This window comes from Hordeum vulgare, chromosome 7H, assembly GCF_904849725.1.
Source record: "Hordeum vulgare subsp. vulgare chromosome 7H, MorexV3_pseudomolecules_assembly, whole genome shotgun sequence".
NCBI lineage: Eukaryota > Viridiplantae > Streptophyta > Magnoliopsida > Poales > Poaceae > Hordeum > Hordeum vulgare.
Window position 1 is genome coordinate 244,653,304 of NC_058524.1, and position 26,594 is coordinate 244,679,897.

Consider the following 26,594-nt stretch of genomic DNA (forward strand, 5'->3'; position numbering starts at 1 on the left):
CAGACGGTCCCGGCTAAGGTAAGGTGGCAGCCGTGGGGTTAACCTTGCGTGAGACCGCAAAGGGATGCAATGTGTTACAGGCTGGATTCCTCTTTCTTAGGATCGGGGTCCCGACAACGTTGGTATCAGAGCCTCACTGACTGTAGGATTACCAAGCCAAACTGGTCGAAGTTGAGTCTAGAATTGCTTTAGTTATATATAAGGGAATTGTTTGTGGAAGGGAACGTAAGATTCTTGCTTCTCTTCTCAAGTCATTCTATTCTGGTCATCCTTGTGTTTTCTACGGGGATTAAGAACTAAGTTACTTATCTATCTCTCAGGATCGCATGTTACTAATCGGTAGATGGTAGAAAAACGGTTAGAGAGTTAATGCGAGTTTCTTTTGTTCCAAGGAAAAGAAAAGAAGTTTTGATGACCATGGAATTGAACTTGATAGTTGAGTGGTTATGCTATCCTATCTTTTGTGGGTTGTCTCAAAATTGTTTTTGAGCATTTACAGCCGTTATGCTGCCCAATTTTATCTCCAGAGCTCTAATGCCTCTTGCATTACTCTCTATTTCAGATGCCTGGCCGTCCTTCTCGTCAGGTGGTTCGTCTGACTAGGTGCATTGATGTGCCGGGTCACACGGTCATGTTGGTCAGGATGATGTCTCTAGCCGGTTACCGTTGGTACCCAAAGTATACAGTGGAGGAGCAGTACCGGGATTTCAACCAGAGTCAGTACCTGTGCACTGTTAGGGTATTCCCAGATTAGCCTAGAGCCGAGGAGCCGATCCATTGGTCTTATGGATTGGGGGTTACTGTTGACATGGCGGTACAAGATGTTGCCTATTCAATGTTGACCATCATGAGAGCCAGACATGCACTACTGCAGAATTCAGAGTTCTGCTATGTTCCCGCCTCTCAGCTAGGAGAAGAAGGATACCTCAGTGGGGTATACTTTGATTCCTCTATGGAGGATCCGCTGCTGCAGTCCACCGCTGAGATGTTAAAGAATAGAGATAGAGATGCTCGTGCCCTTCGTATGGAGCTCTATGCTACTCGTGCCCGGTTGTGGACAACTTTGACATAGCTGGCACTTGTAGTTCAGAGTGGGTATGGAGATATGGAGATGTTAAACCCAGTTAGAACTCATCTTCCAGCTCATGTTGACTGGCCTGCTATAGGAGGTGTCACCCCTCTTTAGGGACCTCTACTACCACCAGTCAGGGAACCAAGGCTACACCCGTGTCCTTACGGTTCCCAGGGGTCTCGGTCTCGAGTATTTCCTGATCCGCAGGTTGAGCTCCCAGGCCATGGAGGCAACCTTTATGAGATGTTTTATGCGGATGCTTGAACCCGTGAGTGGAAGAGTAGCATGGTAGTAGTTGTACTTCCATATTCCTGTGTGTCTTGTGGAGTATGCCTATGTCGTGAGATGAGTTCCGGAGGCATAGATAAATAATGTATAGGAAGCTTGGAAAGCCTCTGATGAGTAGTGTCATCATTTCAGTAGTTTGCTCTTCAGTTTGAGGGTGTACTGAACTATGTAATGGTGTGTATGAACCATGGTGTATATCACTACAGGAGTCACCTTCTTTGTCATCTGCCATCACAGACGGCAAAGACAAAACAACAGACGACAAAGAATCTCACGGTCGGCAAAATTTCTGCGTCAGCCTGCGACGGCATAGGACCTTCTTTGCCGCCTGTCCCCCCAAAGCGGACGGCAAAGCTCTTTGCCGTCAGCTTTCCTTAGGAGCAGTCGGCAAAGTGCTCGAGACGGCAGCCGACAGGCGTTGCCTCCGTTAGGGGTTAACGGAGGCTTTGTCGTCTGCCTCCTCCTTAATCTTTGCCGTCTGCCTCCCCCTTAATCTTTGCCGTCTGCCTCCTCCTCCTCCCCCCCTCCACTCTTTGTCGTCTGCCTCCTCCTCCCCGCCTCCTCTGTGCCCTCTTCTTTGTCTTCTGCCCACCCAGGAGGCAGACGGCAAAGAGCCTATATAGACACCCCACGATGCACAGCTGGGTGCCATGTGGCACCTTTGCCATGTGCCAGCTGATCGCACAGGTCTTTGCCATCAGCTGGCAGACAGCAAAGAGCCCATATAGTACCTTTTTTGTTTTATATTATTTCACAGTACATTTATATATATATATATATATTTGACAGCACATTTATATAATTCACCACACATATATGATATATAGTTCACCACACATGTACTTGCCAACACATATATATAATTCACCACACATATATGATATACATATAAATCAATGTACATCCCCATATATCGAAAGAACCAACATACAAAGTATTGCACTGTTTATCCATATATACATATACATATAGTTCGACATTGTTCATCAACTCAAATGAAAACTAGATGATATACATATAAAGTTCATCCATCGACATTGTTCAACTCCATGAATGCCAGCTTCCATGCATGTAGTATATCCAATCTGCAAACATGTGAATAAGAAAGTCAGAAGAAGAACAAAATATGATGTTTTTCAGCTAATTATGTCATTTTTAGCGGAAAACAAGCTAAGAATATAATATTCATGAGCTAACCAAGGTTCTTATGCCATTTTTAGCTTATTATGGCATTTTGGAGCTAAATGGGTTAATTAAAGCAAGGATAATATGAAAGGGGGGAAGAAAGAGGAGGAGGAGGAGAAGAATAAGAAATCAAGAAGGAGGAGGAGATGGAGGAGAAGGACTAGAAGGTCCTTGGCCTTCTTCTCCTTCTCCTCCTCCTCCTCCTCCTCCTTCTCCTTCTTCTCTTCTTCTTCTTCTTCTTCTTCTTTCTTTTCATTTTGCCTATTTCTTTGCCTCTTCTCCTCTTGTTGGAGCTAAATTACCTAATTATGTCTTTTTGGAGCTAAATGGGCTAATTATCCCATTTTAGAGGAAAACAAGCTAAGTATATAATATTCATGAGCTAACCAAGGTTCTTATTTGAGCTTATTATGGTATTTTGGAGCTAAATGGGCTAATTATGTCATTGTTGGGGAAATTAAAGCAAGGATAATATGAAAGAGGAGAAGAAAGAGGAGGAGGAGGAGAAGAAGAAGAAATCAAGAAGAAGGAGGAGAAGGAGGAGAAGGAGGAGGAGGAGAAGGACTAGAAGGTCCTTGGCTTTCTCCTTCTCCTCCTCCTCCTCCTTCTCCTTCTTCTCTTCTTCTTCTTCTTCTTCTTCTTCTTCTTTCTTTTCATTTTGCCTATTTATTCTCCTCTTCTCCTCTTGTTGGAGCTAAATTACCTAATTATATCTTTTTGGAGCTAAATGGGCTAATTATCTCATTTTAGAGGAAAACAAGCTAAGTATATAATATCCATGAGCTAACCAAGGTTCTTATGCCATTTTGAGATTATTATGGCATTTTGGAGCTAAATGGGCTAATTATGTCATTGTTGGGGAAATTAAAGCAAGGATAATATGAAAGAGGAGAAGAAAGAGGACGAGGAGGAGAAGAAGAAGAAGAAATCAAGAAGAAGGAGGAGAAGGAGGAGAAGGAGGAGGAGGAGAAGGACTAGAAGGTCCTTGGCCTTCTCCTTCTCCTCCTCCTCCTCCTCCTTCTCCTTCTTCTCTTCTTCTTCTTCTTCTTCTTCTTTCTTTTCATTTTGCCTATTTCTTCTCCTCTTCTCCTCTTGTTGGAGCTAAATTACCTAATTATGTCTTTTTGGAGCTAAATGGGCTAATTATCCCATTTTGGAGGAAAACAAGCTAAGTATATAATATTCATGAGCTAACCAAGGTTCTGATGCCATTTTGAGCTTATTATGGCATTTCGGAGCTAAATGGGCTAATTATGTCATTGTTGGGGAAATTAAAGCAAGGATAATATGAAAGAGGAGAAGAAAGAGGAGGAGGAGGAGAAGAATAAGAAATCAAGAAGAAGGAGGATAAGGAGGAGAAGTAGGAGGAGGAGAAGGACTAGAAGGTCCTTGGCCTTCTGCTCCTTCTCCTCCTCCTCCTCCTCCTCTTCCTTCTCCTCCTTCTCCTTCTTCTCTTCTTCTTCTTCTTTCTTTTCATTTTTCCTATTTATTCTCCTCTTCTTGGAGCTAAATTACCTAATTATGTCTTTTTGGAGCTAAATGGGCTAATTATCTCATTTTAGAGGAAAACAAGCTAAGTATATAATATTCATGAGCTAACCAAGGTTCTTATGCCATTTTGAGGTTATTATGGCATTTTGGAGCTAAATGGGCTAATTATGTCTTTCTGGGGAAATTAAAGCAAGGATAATATGAAAGAGGAGAAGAGAAACTTACCGTAGTGGTCATCAAGGAGGAGAAACACCACGGTTGCTTGCGGCGGCTTCGTTTGGAGACGGTTGCCCTGGAGAAGGGTCGTGCGATGCCGCTCGGGAGTTATTCTGCAAAAAAGATATTTTGCAATGTCTCAGTTAGCATGATGACACTCAATTATTAATACTAGTTTATAATGAAACTCACCATGCTAATCGAAGAGAAGACGGGCATCGGCGGAGGGACTTGACCGCTCTTCTCGCACACACCCTGAAGAGTGGGTCGTATTAGTTAGTAATGAAAGAGACATTACACACATGATTTGGCTAATGTGAAAAAAAACATACCACAAAAAGCTCGTACAGGGCCCGTTGACCTGCCTCATTCCGCGCCCTCTCCTCCTCAATCAATCATGTCGTGGTCTGGTCCCTCTCATCAAGAGCAGCCTAAAGAGAAGCCTGGCTTGCCAATCTCTCTTTCTCAAGAGCAGCCTGGTTTGCCGCTCTCTCTTTCTGAAGAGCAGCCTCAAACACCATTCCTCGTTACCACAGCAATGATCTATGGTGACACACATAATGAGATGGATGAAAGTGTTCTTAGTCCGTACAACTAACCTCGATGGCAAGTTCGACTGGCCGTGGACGACGTGTTATCTCAGGACAGCTACTCGACTGGCGTGCCTTGATGTCCGGAAGAGTGAGTGGACAATGTATTATCCCATCTCCAATGGCTCTCGAGCCATGGGGCCTCCCGCCACCAGTTATCATCACCAACTCTGGATCCAAAGGTTCCTGGCTAGGGTTAAAGTCATCCCCTTTCGTAGCCTTCCCCGCGTCCATGTATGCCACGAGCTTCCGGTGGGATGATATGTTGGTGAAGTTATTGGGATCATCCAGGTCAGACTCAGAGAATGCCTTCACCTTCTTGTACGAGGCAGTATGGGCCATGCCATAAAGGTCGTACAAGTGTGGCATCTCCGTCTTATTGTGTTGCGCCTAAAAGAGAGGAACAAAATATTAGCATCAAGAATGAATTGCATGAATCATGAAGCAAATCACATACCCAGTTTCGTCCAAACTGAAGTAAGTTGGCGCTGCCTTGATGATGTGGCACACCAACCATTTGGCTACGCCGATCCTTCGCATTCTCGTGGACGGCTCGCCAGCTGCCTGTGCACCACTCATCAACCAACGCCTCCCAACAATCCATCTTATCCGCACACCATCTCGGGGGCACCTATAAGTTATTGGAAAGAATTGTCAGCGCTACGCCTATGAATGAAATCAAGAAAACTACGTAGAAGGACTTAAGAATAGGTAATTACCTTCATGTATTACTCCTTCTTCAGAAACTTTCCGTGGCAATCCTTCTTCTGCTTCTTAATACCACGCGTGGGGTAGTAATCTTGAATAGCCTGCGGCCGAGCCTCGTGGCGCAAGTTCTGTAGTAACCGCCTACACTCGGCCTCGAGAACCCTGGCCGCCTCCTCCTCATATCCATCCTCACACCTATAGAAGGTCTGCAATCAAACGTGAAAACACCAATTAGTACAATAATTAGCTTTATTGTTAATTTTAGATTCTATAAAAGGATAATTTACCCAAAAGCTCTTGATCACATCTCGGCCCTCGTGTGGCACAAGACACCATCTATAATCTCCTCGAGCAGGGCCTGCGCAGCCTGATAGTGCTCCCAGGAAAATCCTAGTGTAGGAACCTGACCCTCACCAGGCAACGTGACAAACCCCGGTAATTTGTCCGGCAAAGCACACCAAGGACGGAGTTCGGCCTGCGGACTCCAAGAGGGTGTACCCATCCCCTGCAGTATGATAAGGTCAACACATTAGATATTTGAACAAACTTGAAGGCAAAAGCTAAAAAAAGAGTAAATATACTTACCTATCTCCTTCAGGTTTAATCACCGGCCTCTCCTCGCGGGTAGCCGGCGCGACCGGGAGACGTGTACTACCACGCTTGTACACGGTGGCCCCGTCCACCTCCAGATCGCCCTCACTATCCGTAAGCTCATCCCCGCCATCCCCGCCCCCTGAGCCACCCGGACCCTCGTTCCAATCCGGCAACTCGGTACGATCCGGACAGGTCTCCCATCCGGGCTTCTCCACATCGGGTGAAGCCTCCCGAACCGTAGTCTCCTCCGGCTGCTCCTGGGCCAAATGCACCTCGACCCGAGGTTGCTCCTGGACCGGAGTCTGTTGGGACGAATGCTCGTGAACAACAGGCTCCTGGAACGGAGTCCCCGTAGCCTCCTCCGCAAACGGGTCGACCATACTAGTCCTATGCTCGGGTGAATGAGCTGGTGGTGGTGGCGAGGACGGCTCAACAGTCCTCCTTGATCTTCCGCGGCCACCACCTCTCCATGTACCCTTCCCCTTCTTCCCTACCCGACCAGCACCTTTCCTAGTGGACAATGCCGCCGATGAAGAAGAACCCATGGGTGGTGTCGACAGACTGTCTGTCAAGGCTCTACGAAGAGATAGGGGTGGAAGGGAAGTACCACCCCTCGTGCGGGGCGGCTGGGAAGAACCCGTCGAGCAATCTGGACCAGCGCCCACCATCTTTCCACACCTGGTGACCTACCATGATAAAGATTAAAAGAAATTAGTACAACATAAAAAATTGAATGACTGACATGAATAATAATATGTACATGAATAATAAATATTAAAATATATATAATTTAAGTTGTGAATCTTACAAACTAATAATCATCATCAATAAATGCATCATCATCATGACTATCACGCATGTCTTCATGAATGACGTGCTCGTCGGGTTCAACGGCGTGAAGTTGTGAAAGGCCTTCCTTTAATCGTTGAAGCATTGACAGGTCATCCGCATCAGTAACCTCTACGAGTTCCATGTCTTCTGGTTCCGGCTCAGGGCTGGAGTCGGATTCATTGTCGCTGTCTACTTCCATGTTCTTGGGTGAAGCACGGCGGTTCTTCAAACGTTTCTTGGAAAGACGTGATTCTTGGAAGAATTCTCCATCATATGTGTCTGGGTTAATGCGAGGTTCATAATCCTGTTCATTTGGGAGAGGTGGTCTGACATGTGGCGGCACTTCATAAACAACATACCAACATAACAACGGTAGATAGAAAAGTTGGGTCGCCTGTTGAGCCGTAATATAGACATCGGGAACATTTAAATGGGTGTTTGGATTGATTTCGACTAGTCCTATATGTTCATGAGTCCTTCTAGTCTTTTTCGGCTGGAACCAATAACATTTGAAGACTACGACGTTCGGTGGGTTTTCACCATAGAATTGAAGTTCATAAATTGCTTCAACTCTTCCATAATACTCGATAACACCTTCGCCGATAGCAGAGACACCACAATTTGTAGATTTCCGGTCGGGCATAGATAGATCTTTGCCAAAGGTACGAAAGAGATACCCGTTGATGTTGTATTTCTCAAATGAGCGGACCTTATAGTCAAAACCATTAGCGACTTGTCTCAATTCGGCGTCCATAGACTCTGAATTAGCCTACAAGTTTAATACGAAACGGTTGTTGCATTAGCCGCAAGTTAGACCAAGAATGAAATGGTCCCTTATTGATAATTACCGTTTGTTTGAACCAAGAGATGAAACCGGGATAGCCGCCTCCTGTCTTTGACGGAAGCTCATACTCTTTGACGGGATCATTTTTGATCACCGCACCATCCGAGAATTTGACGACGTAACGGCTGTTTGAAATATCCGGGAATAAGAGCAGTTCAAATGAATTAGAAGTTACGGGAAAATGTGCCGAGAACTCACTTGATGTACGGCCGCACTTTTGTTAGGTTGTTGAAGATATACAACGAAATGTTCCGCCACTCTTCGACATCCAACGTTATTGGTTTCGAAGCACCGGCTGGTGCGAGCTTCCCTTTGAATAGGCTGAGGTTGGATCCACCTTTTTTAGGGTCTGCATCATTGTGCCGAGGCTTCGGATTATGCAAATGATGATTTTTGGCTTCGTAGTGTGCTGTCACAAAGTTTGCCACCTCCTTAGTAATGAATGCCTCAGCCATCGATGCTTCAATTCTACGCTTATTTTTACATTTAGCTCGAAGGGTCTTCTGCATCCTCGCAGTTGCATAGCACCAACGATCTTGCACGGGCCCACCCAATCTTGCCTCGGTCGGTAGATGTAAAATCAAATGCTGCATTGGATTAAAGAAGCCCGGTGGAAAGATCTTCTCTAACTTGCACAACAACTCCGGCGCAAACTCCTCCATGTCTTCTACCACGCCAGGTGACAATTCTTTCGCACAAAGAACACGGAAGAAATAGCTCAGCTCCGCCAGTACTAGCCATTCATCCTCAGGAATAAAGCCACGTAACATCACTGGCATTACCCGCTCTAGCCATATGTGCCAATCATGACTCTTGAGACCAAAGATTTTTAATTTTTCAAGACTCGCTCCACTCTTTAGATTCGTTGCATACCCATCGGGGAATATCAAGTGCATTTTGACCCACAAGATAATTTCCCTCATAGCTGGCCTTCCAAGATTGAACCAGGCCTTTGGCTTTGACCACTTCTGCTTTCCTTTGCCTTCTCGCATGTTTTGTAACGGTCTATGACATAGTGTCTCTTGATCGACTCTAGCCTTAATATTATCCTTTGTCTTCCCATCTATGTCGAACAATGTACCAAAAATAGCCTCTCCGATATTCTTTTGAGTGTGCATCATGTCGATATTGTGTGGAAGAAGGAGGTCTTCGAAGTAAGGCAGATCCCAGAAGCATGGCTTGTGAGTCCAGGCGTCTTTTGAATTATACCCCTTGAAATACCATGGACGCTCTGGATCAGGCTCGAGGGCGTTTAACTGATCCAGGATTTGTTGGCCTGTGAACGTAGGTGGTGCCAAGTTTTTGACAACTTTACCTTTCGTAAAGTTCTTCTTGTCTTTTCTGAACTGATGGTCAGGATCGAGGAACTGTCTATGCAAGTCAAAGCAAGAATACTTCCGACCCTCCTGCAACCAATGAAACTGAAGAGCTGCCTTGCATTGGGGGCACGGGAACCTTCCATGCACACACCATCCAGAGAATAGCGCATCCGCTGGCAAGTCATGCATAGAGTACATGTACCACACATGCATTTTGAAGTTTTCTTTTCTAGCGGCATCGTATGTCTTGACCCCATTATCCCAAGCTTCTTCCAATTCATCCTTAAGCGGTTGCATGTACACATTCATACTCTTCCCCGGATAATTGGTCCCTGGAATTATCAACGTCAGAAATATGTTCTTTCTTTGCATAATCTGCCCGGGGGGGAGAGATTGAGTGGAATGACAAATACAGGCCAACAGCTCTATTGGGTTGCCGCCATGCCAAAGGGATTAAAACCATCCGTGGTGGCGCAGATTCGAGGATTCCTTGGATCTGCCGCTTTATCCCGATGCAATCCATCGAAATGTTTCCACGCTTCCCCATCCGATGTGTGTACCATCATCTTATTCCCATCCGCATCTAGTTCGGTTCTTTTTCCCAATTTGTGCCAGGTCATCTGTCTGGCTGTCTCTTCGACCATGAAAAGACGTTGAAGTCTTGGTACGATTGGCATATACCGAAGAACACTAACTGCGATTTTGGTTTGCCTCCTCTCACCCATACCGTTGTCTACCACAAGATACCTACAAGACTCGCAATTGGGACAATAGTCAAAGTGTGCATACTCCTTCCTAAATAAGACACATCCTTTCTCACATGCATCTATCTTCTCACAGGGCATCTTAAGTACACAAAGTATTTTGTCCGACTGGTACAGGTTTGGAGGCATGACATGGCCTTTGGGTAGGAAACGTCCAAATAGTGTCATCATCGCGTCGTAGCATTCTCTTCCCAAGTTGAACTGGGCCTTCAGAGCCATTACTTGTGCAATTGCATCCAGGTGACAGAGCTCAGTGTGCTCATGGAGAGGACATTTTGAAGAGTCCAACATTTCATAAAAGGCCTTTGCAGATTCCTCCATCTCATCTTCCGAATCCCGAGCATCATCAAAGTCTTGCACCATGTCTTCGATCCCGGTACCATGCTCGTCCGTGCGACGACGTACCACCTCAGCTCTTGTGCGTTGTATAGACTCACCATGAAATGTCCACACCGTATAATTAGGCTTAAAACCCCTCCTCTGCAGGTGTTTAATCATTACAGCCTCTGTCGTCTTTTTATAGTTGTCGCATCTAGGAAAGCGGCAATAGTTTCTTTCCTGGCCATTTGCGAATGGGGCTTTCACAAATTCCTTTGTTTTTACAAACCATTCTTTCGTCATCTCTTTATGACTAGGGTGACCGGTATACATCCACGCACGATCACTCATCTTGCATAGCTACTAAAGACAGAAGAAATATATTTATATATAATTTAGCATTTATATTCATCGGTTAATCAGGTTCGTCATTTTTATTCCGTCCAGGCAACCTACACGTTAATACGTAAAGATAGGTCCTAATCCCACCAGAGTATGTGTAGATTGGGTTCGTTTTCCCATGCTCTGCTCCGGATCCAACGCAAAATTTTGGCAGCACCTCCCCGCTGTTCTCCTGATACACGTCTCCGCAATAAACAGAGAGGATGTGCATCCAGAGAACAACAGGGAGGCACTGACGAAATTCCGCATCAGATCCAGAGCACAGTATACGGGAAAACGAACCCAATCTACACATACTCGGGCTGTCCATGGATAATGTTGGACAATTCAAAAGGATGGCCGTTATAAATATGCAAAGACATGTATATTTATAGATGTTGCCCTTTCGAACGGGAGACGCATACTGGTCACGCATACTCATGATTGAAGAAACCTGTATATAGATAGCAAGTTTCATCGGCACGAAGACCGGGATAGAGCAAATTAAGGGGGTAGGAGGAGAAGTCATTTGTGCTCACCAACAAACGTAGGGGCGGAGCTCGTCCAACGCACGTGGAGGTCGTCGAACAACTGCACATTGAAATTCACCCGATCAACATAAATATGATGTTTTTATAAGATAATCAAAAAATATGTGACCTAACTCTTATTTTCTTTTTTCTTTTTTCCTCTTATTCTTCGTCTTCTTCTTCTTATTTTATTTTTTATTTTTTCCTCTTATTCTTCTTCTCCTTCTTCTTCTTTTCTTCTCTTCTTCTTCTTCTTCTTCTTCTTCTTCTTCTTCTTCATCTTATTCTTATTTTCTTTTTCCTTTTTTCATCTTATTTTTCTTCTCCTTCTTCTTATTTTCTTCTTGTTTTCTGCTTCTTCTTCTTCTTCTTCTTATTCTTCTTCTTCTTCTTCTTCTTATTCTTATTTTCTTTTTTCTTTTTTCCTCTTATTCTTCTTCTCCTTCTTCTTGTTTTCTTCTTCTCTTCTTCTTCTTCTTCTTATTATTATTATTATTATTATTATTATTATTTTCTTTTTTCCTCTTATTCTTCTCTTCCTCTCCTATTTTTCTTCTTCTTCTTCTTCTTTCTTGTCATTTCCTTCCTTTTCCTTCTTCTTCTTTTCCTTCTTCTTCTTTTTTTTTCTTCTCCTTTCTCCTTCTTATTCTTCTTCTTTCTCCTTCTTCTTCTTCTCCTTCTTATTTCTTCTCCTTCCATTCCTTTTCCTTCTTCTTCTTCTCCTTCCCTTCCTTTTCCTTCTTCTTCTTCTTCTTCTTTCTTCTCCTTCCCTTCCTTTTCCTTCTTCTTCTTTTCCTTCTTCTTCTTATTTTTTTCTTCTCCTTTCTACTTCTTCTTATTCGCCTTTCTCCTTCTTCTTCTTCTCCTTTCTCCTTGTTCTTCTTCTCCTTTCTCCTTCTTCTTCTTCTCCTTTTCTCCTTTACTAAACAGGAAACTAACCTAACTAAGGCCCTGTTTGATAGCTTAGTATTTTCTAAGTATTATGAGAAGACCACCGTTTTTCTAATATTTACAGTTTTGATTACTATGAGCTGTTTGGCTACCCAAAAAAATTGCGGTATTAATACTACAGTATCTCCAAAACCATGGTATTTTCTCAGTATTTAAAAAAGAACCCCTGACCTCTTGTTTAAAACTGAGCCACTGGAAAAAGTGAATCCACTCCATGCACGGAGCAAGGTGCCAAGGCCGTTGTTCTTTCCTATCTAATTGTGCGTCCGGTTTATTAGTACCTTCTGTTTGGCGATTTTACTTTCCATTAGGATCCTCAATTATGATTTGACTCAAACAAAACATCCAAAAGTGAGGCTGGCTCCTAGTCGAGTACATGATTTAAAATTGACATGGCAGGCTGGAGGCAGAGAACTAGCAATGTCCGTGGTAGCTAGTTGTTAGCTAGCGTAAAAATGGGTGTGTTTGCAACAATTAATGGCTAGTCAGCAATTTTCACGTCGATGCACAGGGTAGAAACCAAACAGGTCCTCTGTATCATTGGTACTCTAAAATACTTTGATATTTAAAAACCATGATATCTTATACCAGCGGGTTAAAATACTGTAGTTTACCACTACACCGATTTTTACAATACTTTGTTGTCAAACGCAGCCTAAACCTAAACTAAACTAATTTAACAACCTAACTAACTAGCCTAACTAACCTAATGAACTAAAAAACTAACCTAACTAATTTAACATAAATAAAAATAAGGAAAAACAAAAAAAATGGGGGGACTCACCGGCGGGGGTGGCTGGGGCGTCGGGGCTGCGAGGAGGACGGGTGCGACGGGGCAATGGGGCGTCGCCGGGGCAGTGCGGCGGCGGGGGGCAGTGGTGGCGGCGGGGCGGCTGTGGAGGCGACAGCGGCGACAGGGGCGGCGGCGCGACGGTGGTGGCAGCGGCAGCGGGGGCGAGGTGGGGGGAGAGAGAGAGGGGCGGCGGCAGGGGCGACAGGGGCGACAGGGGAGGGCGGGGGCGATAGGGGTGGCGACGCGACGGTGGTGGCGGCGGCCGTTATAGAGAGAGGGGCACGCGAGGTGGGGTGAGAGAGAGGGGTGCGCGGGGTCACCGTTACAGAGAGAGAGAGGGGCGGGGTGGGGGGAAGGAGTCGTTAACGGTGTTAGAGCATTGCCGTCTGCCGGCGGACAGCAAAGAGTCTAGACTCTTTGCCGTCTACCGGGGGACAGCAAACATTCTAGACTCTTTGCCGTTTGCCTCCAGACTCTTTGCCGTCCGCTAGCAGACGGCACAGGTTCGACTCCAGTTTGATCTAGCCACCCCACGGTCAGGTGGGCCTATCTATATCTTTGTTGTCTGCCTCTGGACTCTTTGTCGTCCGCTAGCAGACGGCAAAGAAGTGACAGATGGCAAAAAGGTTGTATGCCATCAGCCTGTGCTTTGCCGTCTGTTTTGCTGAAGCTGACGGCAAAGACACTCTTTGCCATCAGCTAGCAGACGGCAAAGACTAGGCAGATGGCAAAAAACTGTTTCCCAGTAGTGTATATAGCAGTTGCTTGTTACCATGTTGTTCGGATGTTCATTTCCGCATTCCTTGTGTTCAGTGCATTCTTAATCCATAGTTAGTATTGATGTTGATATTAGTCTAAGCTGTGAGTTTGTTTTCCAGGATGGTGTTTACCAGGCTGAACCGTGCCCCTACCCATGAGCAGGGAGAAGGTAGTCAGGCAGCACAGGAGGAACTGCCTCATCCGCCTTCTCTGGCGGAAGTTATGCTTGAGGCGGAAAGAAACAAGCGAGAGACCAATCGTCTACTAGAGCGTATTGAGAAAAACACGGCTTGTCAGCCGTGAAATGACGCATCGTCCCTCAATGACTTTGTGAAGTTGAATCCCTCGAAGTTCCATCACTCCGTCGATCCTCTCGACGCTGATGACTGGTTGTGCAGTATATCGCGCAAGATACGCTATGCCAATGTTTCTGAGGCCGACAAGGTGACCTTTGTTGCGTACTTTCTGGAAGGCCCCGCCAATCTGTGGTGGGAGAATTTAAAAGCTATGCGTCCTACCGGACCAGCAGCCACATGGGCAGATTTCAGTGCAGCCTTCCATCTGCACCACATCCCAGAGGGTGTGATGGACCGTAAGAGAGAGGAATTATGTGCCTTCACCGAGGGAAAGTTGACCGTGGATGCTTATAGCCGCGAGTTCGGTAATCTCGCTCGCTATGCAACTGAAGAGGTGTCAACTGATGCCAAGAAGCAAGCAAGATTCCACAAGGGTCTGAGCCCTGAACTTCGTCGTGACATGCGCCTTCATGAATGCACAAGTTTTCAAGCTCTTGTCAACAAGGCGATCAATGTCGAGACTGATCATACCGACTATGAAGCCACAAAGAAGCACTCTCACGATTCGGGCTCCTCATCTGGTTCCCCGTTTCCAAAACGCATGTTGTGGGTCCCGAATAGCTCTCTGCCACCAAGATATTCCCTGAGGCCATCCTATGTGGCGCCTCAGGCGAACCAGACCAACCCTCCAGCAAAGACCTATGGTGGTACAGCTAGCAATGTTGCACCACGTGCCAATCAGGTGATCTGTTACAAGTGTCGAGAACCAGGGCACTATTCACGAGAGTGTCCTCAGAACATAGCTGCAAGCAACCTGGGAAGTCTGTTGGGCAAGACAAGTCGTGCAAAGCTTATTATGTGACGCCAACTCCTGCGCGTGGTCGCATGAATTATGTTTCAGTAGAAGAAGCTGCCGAGGATCCCGACGTCATTTTGGGTACGCTCCTCGTCAATCATCACCCAGCGTCTGTTCTTTTTGACACTGGGTCATCTCATTCCTTCATTTCTGAAAGTTATGCACAGTTGCATAACATGTCCTTTTGTGATATGCCAATCCCATTAGTTGTCCAAACCCCTGGTAGTAAATGGAAAACTTCTAGGATAAGTTATGACAATGAAATCCTAGTAGACAGGCTAGTTTTTCTAGCATCCTTGATAGCCTTGAAATCCTCAGATATCAATATCATCTTGGGTATGGACTGGATGTCATCTCATTATGCCAAGATTGATACCCATTCTTGGAATGTTCAGCTTACCCATCCCTCGGGTGAGATAATTAATGTCTCAACTCGAGTTGCCAAATGCCAACTCTATTCCCTCAATGCCAATCCTCTTCCAGAACATGAAGACATTCCGGTAGTCCGTGACTTCCAAGATGTTTTTCCAGCAGAACTGCCAAGAATTCCACCTGACAGGGATGTAGAGTTTGTGATAGACCTTGTTCCAGGAACTGTTCCCATAGCCAGAAGACCCTATAAGATGGCACCCTTGGAGCTAGCCGAACTTAAGAAACAACTAGATGAGGCCTTGAATAAAGGTTTCATTCGTCCTAGCTCTTCCCCTTGGGCTTGTCCCATCCTCTTCGTCAAGAAGAGGGATGGAAAGGATCAGATGGTTGTAGACTATGGACCAATTAATCTAGTCACCATAGAGAACAAGTATTCGCTCCCCAGGATCAACAATCTGTATGATCAGCTTGTTGGATCCTCAATCTTCTCCAAAATGGATTTGAGGTTGGGTTACCATCAAATCAGGATCAAGAACGGGGACATTCCAAAGACGGCCTTTGTTAGTCGTTATGGCCAATACGAGTACACTGTCATGTCCTTCGGTTTAACCAATGCCCCAGCCACCTTCTCTCTCTTGATGAATTCAATCTTCATGGAGTATTTAGATACATTCGTCGTGGTATACCTCGATGATATCCTCATCTACTCGAAGAACGAACAAGAACATGCCGAGCATCTAAGGCTGGTATTGATGAAACTTCGAGAGCATCGCCTTTATGCCAAGTTTTCAAAATGTGAATTTTGGTTACCATAAGTGACCTATCTAGGCCATGCAATCTCTGGTAAGGGTATTGTTGTCAATCCGGAGAGAGTTCAAGCCGTCCTTGATTGGACTCAACCTGAATCGGTTAAGCAAGGTAGGAGTTTTCTTGGACTAGCGAGCTATTGTCATCGCTTTGTCGAGAATTTCTCCAAGGTTGCAAAACCTATACCTGAACTCCTCAAGAAAGATAAAAAGTTCGAGTGGACACCATAGTGTGAGCATAGCTTTCAGGAACTGAAAAGACGCCTGACTTCTGCACCTGTGTTGCTACCACCAGATTTTTCTAACGACTTTGTTATCTATTGCGACGCCTCGCGACAAGGATTAGGTTGCATTCTCATGCAGGATCGTCATGTGAGTGCATATGCATCTCGAAAGATGCGTCCACATGAGGATAATTATCCCACACATGATCTTGAGCTTGCAGGTGTAGTCCATGCACTTAAAACCTGGCGACATTACCTTCTTGGTAATTGCTGTGAAATATTCACTGATCACCAAAGTATGAAATATTTCTTCACCTAGCCGGATTTGAATCTCAGGCAAAGACGGTGAGTTGAATTGATCTCAGATTACGACCTAGGGATAACTTACACCCCGGGGAAGGCCAATGTCATGGCTGATGCACTAAGTCATAAGTCTTATTGTAACAATCTTATGTTACAACGAGGTCAACCACGTCTCTATGAGGAATTTCGGAAGTTAAACCTCCACGTTGTTCCTCAAGGATTCCTTTCTACCCTGGTGGCGAAACCTAGTCTTGGGGATCAAATCATAGCTGTGCAGACATATGATAAGGGTATATCCCGGATCAAGGAGAATATTGCTAGCGGAAATGCTTGGGATTTCTCTATTAATAAGCAAGGTGTTGTGTTCTTCCAGAACCGTTTAGTGGTTCCTAAGAGCAAATGTCTGCAACAGTTGATCCTTAAGGAGGCTCATGATTCTTCTCTCACCATTCATCCTGGTAGTACTAAGATGTATCAAGACCTACGCCATAGGTTTTGGTGGACTAGGATGAAGAGAGAAATTGCTGAGTTCGTTGCTAACTGCGACGTTTGTCATCGAGTTAAGGCAGAACATCAAAGGCCTGCTAGCACCCTTCAACCCTTAGCTATTCCTGAATGGAAATGGGATAAAGTTAGTATGGATTTCATCATTGGATTTCCCAAGAGCAAGAAAGGAAATAATGCTATCTTTGTGGTCATTGACCATCTTTCCAAAGTAGCTCATTTTCTTCCAGTTCGTGAGAGTATAACAGCTAGCCAGCTAGCCGAGTTATATATCTCTCGAATAGTGCTCTTCACGGTGTTTCTTTGGATATTAACTCAGATCGTGGAAGTATTTTTACTTCTCGCTTCTGGGAATGTTTTCAAAATGCCATGGGGACTCACCTATCTTTTAGCACTGCTTTCCATCCTCAATCAAGTGGTCAAGTAGATAGAGTGAATCAAATCCTGGAGGATATGCTCCGAGCTTGTGTTATATCGTTCGATATGAATTGGGAGAAGTGTCTTCCATTCGCCGAATTTGCTTATAACAAAAGTTATCAATCAAGCTTGGGCAAATCCCCTTTTGAAGTTCTCTATGGACGATGATGTCGAACACCTCTTAATTGGTCAGAAACCGGAGAGAGGCAACTCTTTGGTCCGGATATGATCCAGGAAGCAGAAGAGCAAGTTCGTATTATTCGTGAAAAGTTGAAAACAGCCTAGTCTCGTCAAAAGACCCAATATGATTGTCATCATAAGGTTGTGACCTTTGAAGTTGACGAGAAGGCTTACCTTCGGGTTACACCTTTGAAGGGTACCCATCGTTTCGGTATCAAAGGCAAATTGGCTCCTCGTTACATTGGTCCTTTTCGCATTCTTGCCAAACGAGGAGAAGTTGCATACCAGTTGGAACTTCCTCCGCATCTTTCCAAGATTCATGATGTTTTCCACGTCTCGCAACTCAGGCGTTGCTTTTCACATCCTATCCGTGAAGTGGACCATGAAACGCTTAATCTCCAAGATAACCTTTCATACCGAGAATACCCTGTTCGTATTCTTGAGCAAGCTGAGCGTACCACTCGACGTCGAAACCTCAAGTTTCTTAAACTTCAATGGTAAAATCATTCTGAAAAAGAGGCAACATGGGAAAGAGAGGACCGTCTTCGACTTGAGTATCCCGCGCTAGTCCCGACGACTTCCAAATCTCGGGACGAGATTCTTTTGAGTGGGGGTGAGTTGTCACATCCCTAGCTACCCTTTGATGATTAGCAAGATTGTGCTCATATTTTCATTCTTGCATTAAAAGTGAAAATGGAAATCAAAGAGAAAAACTCTAGCAACTCTATATTCAAAACAATTCAAAGTTGTGACAAATCAATGAACCCAAAATGGCCTTCATAAAAGTCCATCATTATTGATAAATATTGGAAACATCAATTCACGGTGGATTTCTTTTCCAAAATACTTTTGGCATTTTATTTGAAATACAAAAGCCACTGAAATCAACTATATATTTGATTCGAAATATTTCACAGTTTCATAAAATGTTGAATCTTTTATATGGGGTTGGAAATATTCCAAATAACACCCTAGAGTTATTCACTATTTTAGAAATAGTTTAGAGCCAAAAATAAAATGAAACAAATGTCAGAAAGGTTTTAGCAGAAACAGAATAGAAAGAAATTAAAAAAACTATCTAATGCTTACCTAGCCCAGCCCAGCTTCTACTCCATGTCGTCTTCCTCGCGCCACTCGGCAGCAGGAGGTAGTCGCCGCTCTCTCCGGCGCGGCCACGCATCTACGTGCCTACCTGGACCCTCCAATGCGGTGGCAAGGAAGGGATAACCTCCCGCAACCCATTCCAGCTCTCTCCCTCTCCCCATTCGCTCCCCTACCTCTCTTCTCTCGGCCGCCATTGGAGTGAGCTCGAGCTCGAGCTCGCCATCATCTCCGGCCACTACAAGCTCCTCCGAGCATGCCATTTCCTCCGCCTCGTCCAGCTCATCGTCCCTGCGAAAGGAGAAGAGCCCCCCGAACCCTGCATCGCCTCCAACACCGTCGTCTTCTACCTTCGGTCACCGGCAAGTTGTCATCGATCCGTCGGATCCAGCGCCTCCCCGAGCAGCCTGAGCCTTCCATCGACACTGCAGTGAGCTCCTGATGGTTTCCCCTCGTTTCCCCCTCGATCCCTTGCTCTAGGCCCCGATTCCACCGGAGCCCGACGAGATCCGCCGCGGGAGCTCGTCGCCAGTGATGCTCCAATGATCGGTTCGTCAACCTGAGACCACGTGAAGCTTCAGCGTGCTGCGTAGATGCCGCAGGAGCCAATCCCCGATTTAGTTGCCCCCTGTTTCATTGAGCTCATCGTTGCCCGAGCTCCAGCAGCCGCCGAGCTCGTCGCCGGCGTTAGCTCCGGCCGTTTCAACCCCTGAGCATAGCAAAAATGGATGCGCCATCGAGTGTCCGTTCCCTTGGTGCCCTCTGCCGTCCTTTCGGTCGTTGGAGGAGCAATCCCGAAGCCCACCACCGTCCGTGGAGTCACCGGAGGCTCGCTGCCAGTGGGTTTGACCCCCGTGGGCCTATGACAGGTGGGGCCAGCCCCCTGACTAATTAAGTTTAGGTTAATAAAAAATGATTAATTAAAACCCTAAACAGTCAGTAACATGTGGGCCAACCCCTCTTAAATTACTAATTAACTTAAAGTTTAATTAAAATCTCGCCACAGTCACTGACCAGTGGTCTCACTGATCAGGTTTGACTTTCAACGGCCAGTTGGACCTGCTGATGTCATGCTGATGCAGTAATACTAATTTTGTTTAATAATAATTCCAGAATAAGTGCAAAACTTTGGAAATTCATAGAAAATTGAATATAACTCCAAATTTGACAAATAATATTTGCAAATTGATCAAAAAAAATTCAATGAACACAATGGTGCTACTTTCATGCATGAAAAACAAAGTTACAAAACAACATCACGTCAAATAAATTAAATGAATTTGATAAATATATTACTTTAATTAATATTTGAATTTTGAATTCAAATCAGATTCATACTGAGGTTAATAGCCACACTAGCTCATGATACATCTCATTTCATGCCATGATCATGCATCATATTGTTGCATATGAATTTATTGATTGATTGTTATTATTTCGGTAGGCTCTGCCCTTCCGGATACATTCGAATATTCGACTGACGGATTTAATCCTACTGTTGAGCAACAAGGCAAGCAACCTTTTGATCATCCCGATATAATCCCATGTTCTTGCTCCTGCTCCCACTTATTGCATTAGGACAAAATATTTCAAATGCTTTACTTCGGTAGCTGAACCTATTCCTTTGCATGACCTGTCGTTGTCACAGTAAATAGCCAAACCTTGCAACCAAGCATACCTGGTAGTTGCTTGAGCCATGATGTGCCTTTGTCCTACTATGCTTGCTATGCCTAGAGTTGTGTCAGGTCTGTTTCATCTGGGTGATGAACAAGAATGGATGAATGTGTTCTAGTGACTAAGAATAAGTGTGGAACCTGATTTGGTAAAGGTACCGATGAAAGGCTATGTAGGTGTACATGGCGGGTTGTTTCATTGGAACCGTCCTTAGGAACTGAGTTCCGTGTATGTAATCCAAGACTAGATACTACCACACGTGGGGATACTTAATTGACCCTCTCAGCTTATTAATCGCCTAGTACTCGGTCCAGGAGTCGCAAGTAGTTTCTGGTGTTTATAGTCATGCAGGAGGCCGTGCATAGTGCTGACCTTAGAGGTGGGCTTTGATGCAGTAGGCAGTGGCACGGTGTACCAAGTGGCACCCGGATGGTGGGCTTGGGAACTCTGCGCACATCGTTTGGTATTAGGGTTCACCCTCAAATAGGTGATAGACCTGGACTAGGTATTAGGGTGGTTAACGGTCGTGGCCAACTCCCTCGCTGGGCTTCCGCTTGAAGGTTGCCGAGGCGCATGACGTGCACATGGCGATAAATGGCGAGAGCGTGTGTGAAGAAGTACACCCCTGCAGGGTTATGATCTATTCGAATAGACGCGTCCGCGGATATGGACTACTTGGAGACATATGTTGTTCATAGACAACTTTAATGGCTTCTCATAAAAGCATCAAGATAAGCGTGAGTGTCATGTATCGCATTTCCGTAGGGAGACGGAAAGGAGTTCATGATAGTGTATTGTTGTGGTGGTTCTGGATTCGTGTACGACTTATCAAAGTTGATAAAGCTATCTGAATTTGTAGTTTAGTCTAGCCAAGAGTCAAAGCTCGCTTGCTGCATGAAACACCACAACCCCCTTTGTTGATACATGTGCATGAGTAGATAGATCTGTTCGAAAGTCCTGCTGAGTACTCTTGTACTCATGTTTGCTTAATAATTGTTGAAGAGGATACCCACGAGCCAACAGGTGGGTTCTATATAGACATCAATGATGACAAGTAGCTGGTGTCCCAGCTACGACCTGGCTTCTTTCAGAAGGGATCTGTAGATAGTCAGGCTTTATGCCTTTTCCTTCCAACTGTCTGTACTCACACAGCTTTTATGCTTCCGCTTGGTTTGTATAACTCTGCTTGTATGACTTGAGTGTCGGGTCGTGTGACCCCTGCCTGTATGAACATATTATGCAAGACTCTTCTGAGTCTTCTAAATAAATGTTGTGTTGTTGTATGGTTATGTTGTGATGCCATTGTTGTATCTATGCATATCGAGTATGTCATGTGTACGTGTGATGCACTGTGATATGTATGGGATTCGACACCTAGTTGTATGCCCTTAGTAGCTCTCTATGCAGAGAAATGTCCCTTTGTGCTTCCAATGAGCCTTCGTAGTTCGCTACTGCTCCGGACACATTGGTTGACCGGCATGTATCCTTCTTAGTTGTTCTGTCTGTCCCTACGGGGAAATGTCACGCGGTGTAATGGAGTCCTTGTAGCTTGCTACGACTCATCTACACTCGCTGATGACCGACACCTGCTTTGCTGGGTTATGTATGCCTGTCTTTGTACAGTCAAGCCACTTGAGTTTATGACTAGATATGTCGACCCGGGTTCTTTGACATTGGAATGCTAGCGACACTAATGCATACGTGAGTCAAAAGGCGCAAATGGTCCCGGCTAAGGTATGGTGGCAGTCGTGGGGTTAACCGTGTGTGAGACCGCAAAGGGATGCAATGTGTTACAGGCTGGATTCCTATGGCTTAGGATCGGGGTCCCGACAACTCCAAAATGCATGTATGGTACATGTACTCGATGCATGACTTGCTGGCGTATGTGCTATTCACTGGCTGGTGTGTTCATGGAAGGTTCATGTGCCCCACTTGCAAGGCAGCTCTTCAGTTTCATTGTCTGCAGGCGGGTCAGAAGTATTCTTGCTTTGACTTGCATAGACAGTTCCTGGATCCTCGCCATCAGTTCAGAAAGACAAGAAGAACTTTATCAATGGTAAACTTTTCAAAAACTCGGCACCACCTGCGTTTACAGGCCAACGGATCCTGGATCAGTTAAATGCTCTCGAGCCTGATCCAGAGCATCCAGGGTATTTCGAGGGGTACAATTCAGTACACGCGTGGACTCACAAGACATGCTTGTGGGATCTGCCTTACTTCAAAGATCTCCTTCTTCCACACAACATCAAGATGATGCACATTGAAAAGAATATCACAGATGCCATTTTTGGTACATTGTTTGGCATAGAGGGGAATTCAAAGGATAATTCTAAGGCTAGAGTCGACCAGCAAACTCTATGTGATAGATCGTTACAAAACATGCGACAGTCGAAAGGAAAGCAGAACTGGTCGAAGCCAAAGGCCCGATTCAATGTAAAAAGGGCATCTATGAGGGAAATTGTCTTGTGGGTCAAAATGCACTTGATGTTCCCCGATGGGTATGCAACGAATCTAAAGGGGGGAGCAAGTCTTGAAAAAATGAAAATATTTGGTCTCAAGATCATGATTGGCACATATGGCTTGAGCGGGTAATGCCATTGATGTTGCGTGGCTTTAATCCTGAGGATGAATGGCTAGTACTAACAGAGATGAACTATTTCTTCTGTGTTGTTTGTGCGAAAGGACTATCGCGTGGCATGGTAGATGACATGGAGAAGTTGGCACTGGAGTTGCTCTCCAAGTTAGAGAAGATCTTTCCATCGGACTTTTTAATCCAATGTAGAATTTTATTTTACATCTCCCGACCGAGGCAATATTGGGGGGCATTGAAAATTATTGGTGCTTCGAAACCAATATCATTGGATGTCGAAGAATGGCAGACCATTTCATTGTATATCTTCAACAACGTAACACAAGTGCGGCCATACATTGAGTAAGTTTTTGGTACATTTTTGTTGGAAATATGCCTAGAGGCAATAATAAATTAGTTATTATTATATTTCCTTGTTCATAATAATCGTTTATTATCCATGCTATAGTTGTATCGATTGGAAACACAAATACATGTGTGGATACATAGACAAAACATTGTTCCTAGTAAGCCTCTAGTTAACTAGCTCGTTGAACAAAGATGGTCAAGGTTTGTTGACCATAGACAAGTGTTGTCGCTTGATAACGAGATCACATCATTGGGAGAATGATGTGATGGACAAGACCCAAATTATAAACGTAGCATGTGATCGTGTAATTTTGTTGCTATTGTTTTCTACGTGTCAAGTATTCATTCCTATGACCATGAGATCATGTAACTCACTGACACCGGAGGAATACCTTGTGTGTATCAAACATCACAACGTTACTGGGTGACTATAAAGGTGCTCTACAGGTATCTTTGAAGGTGTCCGTTGAGTTAGCATGGATAAAGACTGTGGGGACCCCAACTTACAAGTCGAGATCGCCGAATGAACTTGCTCAGTGATCCCAGAGATCAATGCTCACCGAACACACAAATACTGAATAATAAGAGTCTTACATCCAAGTACCGAAGTATTACATCACATGACCGAATGGTCAAGTTCACAAAGTTGGGCCTAAGGCCAAATCATACTGATACAACTAGTAGCAGAAATCATAGGGGCTAAGCGGGTGCCCATGCCATCAAGACTACACCGACAGGCATTCTGACTCGGAAGCGTCCTAGTTCGCAGGGGTGTCTCCGAAGACGTACTGATCTCCAAACTCCGGTCCTTCCATGTATGGTCAATAATATAACCGTGGCAAGCGAATGAGTACTTTTGAATGTACTCGCAAACAGCCCATGATATGAACATTAAAAGTGAAGGATAACAATAACATGCATCTTTGGTGGAATGATCATGAATATGCATCATGTTAAAGAATTACTTTTGAAGAACAGGTTACAAATATCAATATATCCGTCGAGGGCTCAACCATCCAGGTTCACCCTATATGCCAAGTCACCTAACTTGGTCATACCATTACTCTCATAATAACTCCTTTTAATCACAACTCACACACACTTGGTTTATGCGGAAATAACTGGATGTAGTTTAAGCAACACCACCCAACTGTCCTTGACCATGGACACGGCTATTTGAATAGTTTTACACTCTGCAGAGGTAGCACGCTGGACCCACAAGATCCGGGAAACTTCCATGTCACCCACGACTCACGGTATATAACATACCCGAGGTAAGTACCCGATCAATGCATTTCCCCTGACGATACTAGACAAAGAGGTCCACTTGATTGGTACCCAGCCCACATGTTGTACGTCCTACGAGCACCGAATCTAGACAGTATCAACCATGCGGGGACCAACGGTGTGCCTGGAACTCATAAAAATGGCATAGTTGTCTGATACGTCCATTTTGCATCATGCTTTCATGTAGATATTTATTTCTTTTTGGGCTGTTATTATACTTCAAGGTACAATACTTATGCCTTTTCTCTCTTATTTTGCAAGGTTTACATGAAGAGGGAGAATGTCGGCAGCTGGAATTCTAACCTGAAAAAGGAGGAAGTTTGAGATGCCTATTCTGCGCAACTCCAAAAGCCGTGAAAATCAACGAGGATTTTTCCGGGATTTATAAAAAATACTAGACCGGAGAAGTGCGAGAGGGGCGCCAGCAGGTGGCCACAATCCTGCTAGGCGTATCCACCCCCCTGGCCGCGCCTAGGCGGCTCGTGGGCTCCCTGCTGGCCCACTGGCCCCCCTCTTTTGCTACAAGAAGGGTTACGGTCTGGAAAAAAATCAGGAGGAGTCTTTTCGGAGGATTCGCCGCCGCCACGAGGCGGAACTTGAGCAGAACCAATCTAGAGCTTCGGCAGGACGATCCTGTCGGGGAAACTTCCCTCCCGGAGGGGGAAATCGTCGCCATCGTCATCACCAACACTCCTCTCATCGGAGGGGACTCATCACCATCAACAACTTCATCAGCACCATCTCATCTCCAAACGCTAGTTCATATCTTGTAACCAAACTCCGTCTCGCGACTCCGATTGGTACTTGTAAGGTTACTAGTAGTGTTAATTACTCTTTGTAGTTGATGCTTGTTGGATTACTTGGTGGAAGAGTTTATGTTCAGATCCTTGATGCTGCTCATTACCTCTCAGGTCATGAATATGATTATGCTTTGTGAGTAGTTACTTTTGTTCCTGAGGACATGGGATAAGTCATGCTAATAGTAGTCATGTGAATTTGGTATTCGTTCGGTAATTTGATGTGTTGTATGTTGTTTTTCCTCTAGTGGTGTTATGTGAATGTCGACTACATAACACTTCACCATTATTTGGGCCTATAGGAATGCGTTGGGAAGTAGTAAGTAAATGATGGGTTGCTAGAGTGACAGAAGCTTAAACCCTAGTTTATGCGTTGCTTCGTAAGGGGCTGATTTTGATCCACTACTTTAATGCTATGGTTAGACTTTTTTTTAATTCTTCTTTCATAGTTGCGGATGCTGGCGAGAGGGGTTAATCATAAGTGGGATGCTTGTCCAAGTAAGGACAGTACCCAAGCACGGGTCCACCCACATATCCAACTATCAAAGTAACGAACGTGAATCATATGAACATGATGAAAACTAGCTTGACATAATTTCCCATGTGTCCTCGGGAGCTTTTTCCTCCTATAAGACTTTGTCCAGGCTTGTCCCTTGCTACAAAAGGGATTGGGCCACTTTGCTGCACCGTTGTTACTTTTGTTACTTGCTACGAATCATCTCACGACACAACTACTTGTTACCGATAATTTCAGTGCTTGCAGATATTACCTTGCTGAAAACCACTTGTGAGATCTGTCTTCTCCTCGTTCGGTTCAACACTCTTACTTATCGAAAGGACTATGATAGATCCCCTATACTTGTGGGTCATCATCGTCCTACCTAGCACGACCCCATCACGAGAGTGACCACACGTCACTCCCGCCACTAGTAATGTGGCTCTTTGCTAGCACCGACCAGAGTAATTAACATAGCCCCGTCCCATAAGGGGTAACGTGGTCGTACCGATAAGGTTGGGACGGTCAACACATCATAAATCTAATCCCATTTCCGAAACCATACTCACACAAATACTCGGTGCACCACTTCACCAAAAGTGGCCACCTAACTCATCATCACCCTCGGGCATTAGTGGCACCCGACGGGGTTTTCATAAGACTTTGGTTTATACCGACAACATGCTCATGCTATTTACTCTAGCATTAC